The sequence below is a fragment of the Crocodylus porosus genome, unplaced genomic scaffold, assembly GCF_001723895.1.
Source record: "Crocodylus porosus isolate Cpor-Errol unplaced genomic scaffold, CroPor_comp1, whole genome shotgun sequence".
NCBI lineage: Eukaryota > Metazoa > Chordata > Crocodylia > Crocodylidae > Crocodylus > Crocodylus porosus.
Window position 1 is genome coordinate 21094048 of NW_017728909.1, and position 6137 is coordinate 21100184.

Genomic DNA, 6137 nt, shown 5'->3' on the forward strand with positions numbered 1-6137 from the left:
CTGGGAAGTAAGGGAAAAGGCTCTGGAGAAATAGGCAGCCTGTTTCTCCCGGGCTGCATCAACCCCCCGTTGTCCCCCAGCCCCACAGCCCTGCCTGCCATGCCTCTCGTCTGGGCATCAGGCTTCTCCGAGCAGCCCTGCCATTCGGACCGTGCGCCAGGAGTCACCCCTCCTTGGGGGTGTCTGAGCCTGGGGGAGTAGAAAGGCAGGGGAAGCAATGCCAGGCATTGAAAAGCTTGACTAAGCCTCTTTTGACCATGCAGTTTGTGGCTTGCTGTCCGGTTGGTCCGGGTCCGGCATGTTCAGTGTTGATCTGGAAGTGGGGGAGGGCTCCCTGGGGCGCCTGGCTGAGCCCCGTGTGACAGGGCAAGGAGCAACGGGCTCAAGTTGGAGCCAGGGAAGTTGAGGTTGGATATGAGGAAGAGCTTCCTTATGATGAGGACAGTAAAACACTGGAGCAGGCTCCCCAGAGTGGTGGGGGGGTCTCCATCCTTGGAGGTGTTGAAGACCTGGGTAGACAAAGCCTCGTCTGGGATGATGTAGCTGTAGCTGGGATGATGTAGCTGGGGCTGGTCCTGCTTGGAGCAGGGGGTTGGACTGGATGTGACCCCCGAGCTCCCTTCAGCCCTCGTTTTCTACGATCTGTAAAGGATCTTGGAGGATCCTGGGCTAAGGGACTTGGCCAGCAGCACGAAGCGAGCTTGGGTGGAGCAGAAAAGAAACCAGAACAACGCAGGCAAATGCTCTGCCCACTGACCACCACTTCTCAGATGCCAGCAGAGGGGTTCAGTTATTCTAGGGGCCACAGGGAAATAGAGACCCGTAGGTCAAGCCCAGAAGGGACAACTGTGATCCCTGGGTGATGTCTGCACTGGAAACTGGTATCACACAGAGGTTTCCTGGATTGCTTGGAGCGAGCCAGCGTGGGTCTGGTAGGGATGCCACGTGAGCCAAGCTCTCAGCTCGCTCATTGAATCCAGCCCAGTGCCTTTGCACTACCCGACAGGCTTACCCCTGCGCGGACCTCCTGCAAAGTGCAGGCCACAGACCCTCACACCACGACATCTGCCCCAAGCCCATCACTTCTGTGTGTGCTGGGAGCAGCTGCACCCGGCTGTGATGCCAGGGTCCTCGGCATGGTGTCGTGCACCAATGCAAACTCCCCGCGAGCCAGCCTGGGTGCGGGTATCCAGCCCAGAGCAGCACCACACACAATGTGGCTCGGAAACTTCACGCCCACGTCGGCATCGGTACGCCGTGATCATGTCCTCTATGTCCTGAGCTGCAGGAACCAGAGGGATCTGCTGTAGTCTCTCCCTGCAGCTGGTTCCCCAGACCTCGGGGCAGTCTCCTGACCCTTTCTAACGGGTCCTCACCGGCGCTGCGTACAGACAGGCCACCTCCAGCCGACGGCTCCCGAGTTTTCCCCCTCCACGGGTGCAGTAGCTCTGCATTGCACTGGGAGATGGTTCCCCTCCAGGGCCCCGAGTGCTTCCCCCTGCACGGCTGCCCCTGCCCCTCGACGTAGGATGCTGCGTTTGGCTGTTCAGCGTGGAGCCGAGGGAGAGGACGGCTCTGGTGCAAGACGGGAGGAAGCACTGGCGGCACTGAGCCAGGCGCCTGCGGCATGCCCTCGGCAGGGGAAAGCTGCCCGTGCTGGGGCCCCGTGTTTGGGTTTTGGGATCAAATCCTTGGGCTGCGTGGCTCTGAGGAGCTGGCCCTCGGGTGCCCTGGGGCAAGCGAAGGGCTGGTGGGGGCTGTGGCCTGGGGGCGCAGGGGGAGAGGATGAGATGCCTTGCTCTCTGCCTGGCACCACATTTGCCTCTTGCATCTCGTCTCTTGCTCCTTTTCCCTGGTCCATCTCTCACAGCCCATTCGCTCTGGAGGCCTTCATCTCTCACGACATGCTCCTGCCACCTCCTTCCCCTCCTCCTCATTTGCTCCGGACAGGTTGCCCGCCCCGGCCCAGCTCTCCGGTGGCTCCGGGGCTTCGCCGCCCCTCCGTGCCTTGTCTCTTCCGTGCTCCCGGGCTCCTCCGCGGTTTGTTGGCTGCCGCACGCCGGCCTCTGTGCCAGCCCGTCTCCCTCCTTGCAAGCAGCGCGGGTTGCAGCAGATGCCCACATCTCATCGTGTCTCTTGCTTGGGTCCCGTTCAGCGCTGCTCTGCAATCCAGCTCGGTGGCTTCCCTGCAGGAGGCCCTCGGCACGGGGAGAGGGACTGCCGGGAGGAGGGAGCGAAGAGCAGAGCCAGGTCTGTGCGCCCCTGCTTCTGCACATGGGTAATATGATGCCTGGCGGGACGGTAGGGCACGCCTGGACTGTGTTCAGCAAAGCAGCTGCCAACCCCGCTGCCCGCCCCGAGCTGGCACTGCCGCCGGCACAGGCAGCGAATTGGCAGGCCGGCTGCTCTTGCTGACGGAGCTGCGGCCGCTTTGGACCCCGTCACTAACCAGGGCCTGGTGGCACGGGGCGACGTGGCACTGTCGGGGGGTCGGCTCCGTTTGGAAGCGGATTGCGCTTCCTTTTCATTGTCTGGTTCGCGTGCAGCTTTGCATGTCGCGGGGAAGGCGGCTGGTTCTGGGCAGAAAAATGCTGTGCTCAGGGTGAGAAGTTGGAGGCAGGGATGGGCATTTAGGTTGCAGAAGAGAAGACCGAGGGGGATTGAACAGCAGCCTTCAGCTCCCTGCAGGGGGGCTGCAACGAGGATGGAGCTGGGCTGGTCTCAGCGGGGGCAGATGGCAGGACAAGGAGCAATGGGCTCAGGCTGCAGCAAGGGAAGTTGAGGTTGGATAGTAGGGAAAACTCTCTGGAGGAGGGTGGTGAAGCACTGGACCAGGGTCCCCAGAGAGGTGGTGGGTCTCCATCCTTGGAGGTTTTGAAGCCCCAGGTAGACAAAGCCGTGGCTAGGATGATGTAGTTGGGGCTGGTCCTGCTTGGAGCAGGGGTTGGACTGGATGTGACCTCCTGAGCTCCCTCCAACCCTTATTTATCTTTTTTTTTTTTTTTTTTTTTAAATCCTAAAATGATTATTTTATTGGCTGCCCTCAGCAGGCCGGGAGCTCTTCCCCGGAGCTCTGCGCCGAAGCAAGGGGCATGCCTGCGGCCTGGCTGCATGCAACCCGAAGCTCTTGGCAGGGCTGCCAGGTGCAGCCAACAGCCCTGTGCTGAGCTGTGAGTAGGTGTCTCTGGGGGTCCGGGAATCGCAGCTGATGGCAGCAGGGTGGCCGGGACCCCCAGAGGTCATGTAGTCCAGCCCCTGCCCGAGGCAGGGCCCGCAGGGGGGTTTACGAGCTCTGCTCTTACGTGCTGTCTTTTGTTCACGACGGAGGGGGAGGCACACATGCAACAAAGACCCAGTAGATGAAGTTTGGGAGAGATGCTGCATTTGGGGGCATTGCAACGACAGCCAAGAGGCAAGTAAGCAGAGGAGAGATGGCTGTGGGATGGAGATAAAAGGAAACCCACTACAAGCTACTGCCGGGGGTTAATGTGCTGAAGAGCCCTGGGCTTTTGGCATATGTTTCTTAGGCTGAAAACTTCAAGCTGGGCTTTCTTCCATGTGCAAAATGGGACTGTTGGAGCCATTGGGACGCAAGCAGTGCGCGCTGCGATATGGGTCCGGGGGATGATGGCAGCTTTAATGTTCCTAATGGGTCCTCTGGGACGTATCTCCCGCTCTCTAAATCCAGTGTGCGTGTGGTTTGCAACCCTGCTACATGGGAGAATCAGAGGTGCTGGATGCAGCCCAGGCTGGGGCTGGGGCTGGGCTGGGCCAGTGCTCCTGCTGCACCGACCCCGCAGGGCCCTGGCGGAGGGTCTCGCCCCCACGCTCAGGCTCAGGCCAATGCTGCACTGGGGGCAGGAAGGGATTTCCGCCTGCTCAGACTGGAGCAGACTGGGGGGTTTGCCTTTCCCTGTATCAGGGGGCACGTCCTCTTATGTGGGATCTCTCCGGTACATACGAACAGTGTTTGCAGCAGCAGGACGTTATGCTCTGCTCCTACGCTCTTCTCTGTACCGTGTCTGTAGCTTGGCCCCTGCTTTCCCTGCAGCATGCTTGGGTGCCGTGCGTGGTGCATTCGGTGCATGAACCGGGGGTGATGGTAGTTTTGCTCGGAGGTTGCAGGATGGGTTGATCCGGGCTGGCTTGGACAGGGCTGATCCTGCCTCAGCCAGGGGGTTGGATTCGATGCGACCAGCCCGACTTCTCTCTGACTGTATAATTAATCCCCAGGCCAGGAGCTGGTGACTAAAACCCAGCCTCTCCCGAGCAAGGCTTGACATGCCTGTTGGGGAAACTCCCCATGAAGTATGTACTCGGGCACTAATACAGAGAGAGTAATCCATGTTGCTATAACCCTATTTGGCAGCCTGACATAAGGAACAATTGAAAATATAGGGTCAAAACTAATTTCCAAATCCCGGCGTGGGAGGCAGAGCAGGCAGCCTTTCGGGTTCCCGTCGGACGTCGGCCTCGGGTTTCCCAGCACCCTCCATCCGTGAGATACCAACTGGGGCATCTCTGCTGCAGGCTGCAAGGATATTCCCCTTGGAAACCTCTCTCTCAGCTAAACCAGCTCCTTTGGTACTTCCATGCATTACAGAAAGTTGGAACTGCTGACAGCTGAAAACAAGCAGCACTTAGCTCCCGCGGCGAAGGGAAGCATTGCCGCCCCGAAGGCGGCCGTCTCCGCCGCGCGCTCACCAAGGCGGGGGCTACAGCAAATTTGCTTATTGCACCGAAAGGAGAAGCCTCGCGGTTTGATGGAAACTGGATGGGACAGGCGCGGTAAATGGGTTTCGCGATGAAACACGGGTGTGTGGCATTGCTGGCACCTCCCCGCGGCCTGCAATGAATTTAGGGACACGGGGTTAGCCCGCATCTGAAACCACCTTTGCTTTGGAGATGTTCACGTGGCCCTTCTCTCCCAGCATCTCTCCACAAAGCAGTGCAAGGTTTGGAGCAGGGGTGGATGGGTTTCATCCCCCCGTGTCCTGGCTCCCCTGCCTTCTAGCTCTGCAGATGTGCCCAGATGTGCAAGGGAAGCATCCTGTTGCACTTCCTAGGGCGTGCGACTCCCGGGGCTCGACTAGACCGACTCCAGGGTGACTGGCAACAGGATCGTGCCCCCTGTCTCCAGGAGAGCATCGTGGCCTGGTGGACGCCAAAAGCACGCGGACCTGCAACAGGATGAGACTCCAGCCCCTGCACTGCTGCAGCCCCTGAGGCTCTCTGTGCCTCCCCGGCCCTGCCGCGCTGGGGAATAGGTGTCCGACTCCAGGCAAGGTGGCTCGCTGGTCGGGTTTGCCTCTGCCCACTAGGCTGTGGCCCCTCCTGGGCCTGCTCCGTTGCAAAGTGGGGAAACTGAGGCAAGAGCAGCTGCCAGCAGTGACTTGGGTGTTTTGCAGGAACCTTTAAAACCGAGGCCCCAGTGGCGTGGGGTTGGCTTTGGGCAGCTTTGGAGGTCTCGGCACTTTTCCCCTCTCTGCATCCACCGGTGCGGGAAACTCACCCCTGCTAGGAAATGTAGGGAGGACTCTGCTAAGTCGTGTGCTGGAGCCGTGCAGTGAGCAGGCATGTCCATGTGCAAACAGCTCATGCCCCGCCGCACGCTTAAAGTTGGAGCCAGAGCCAGCTAGAAAGAAGGATAGAAAAGAAGGGGTGGAAGGGACCTCAGGAGGTCACATCTAGTCCAAAGCAGGACCAGCCCCAACTACATCATCCAAGACAAGGTTTTGTTGAGCCAGGTCTTCAAAACCCCCATGGAGGTAAGCATGGGCACGGTTTTCCTGCACCATGCAGGTGGGGTGTCCCTCCCCAGGCCCCCCCCACTACAGACAGGATGCGGACACATTGGAGAGACTCCAGCGGAGGGCAATGAAAATGGTTTGGGGCCTGGGGGACAGGACTGGTGAGGAGAGGCTGAGGAAATGGGCTGATTGAGTCCGCAGAAGAGAAGACCGAGGGGGATTGAACAGCAGCCTTCACCTCCCTGCCGGGGGGCTGCAAAGAGGACGGAGCTGGGCTGGTCTCAGTGGGGGCAGACGACAGGACAAGGAGCAATGGGCTCAAGCTGCAGCAAGGGAAGTTGAGGCTGGATATTAGGGAAAACTTTCTCATGAGGAGGGTGGTGAAGC

General features: G+C 59.8%; 1 long non-coding RNA gene across 1 annotated transcript; it reads right to left on the bottom strand.

Annotated features, from left to right (window-relative positions):
- Positions 1–542: 542 nt before the first annotated feature.
- LOC109308194 lies at positions 543–4632 on the bottom strand. Its single transcript, XR_002100527.1, has 3 exons — positions 4622–4632; positions 2803–2805; positions 543–642 (listed from the first exon to the last, which is right to left on the bottom strand). It is a non-coding gene; the product is annotated as an uncharacterized LOC109308194 (long non-coding RNA).
- Between the last annotated feature and the right edge of the window lie 1505 nt (positions 4633–6137).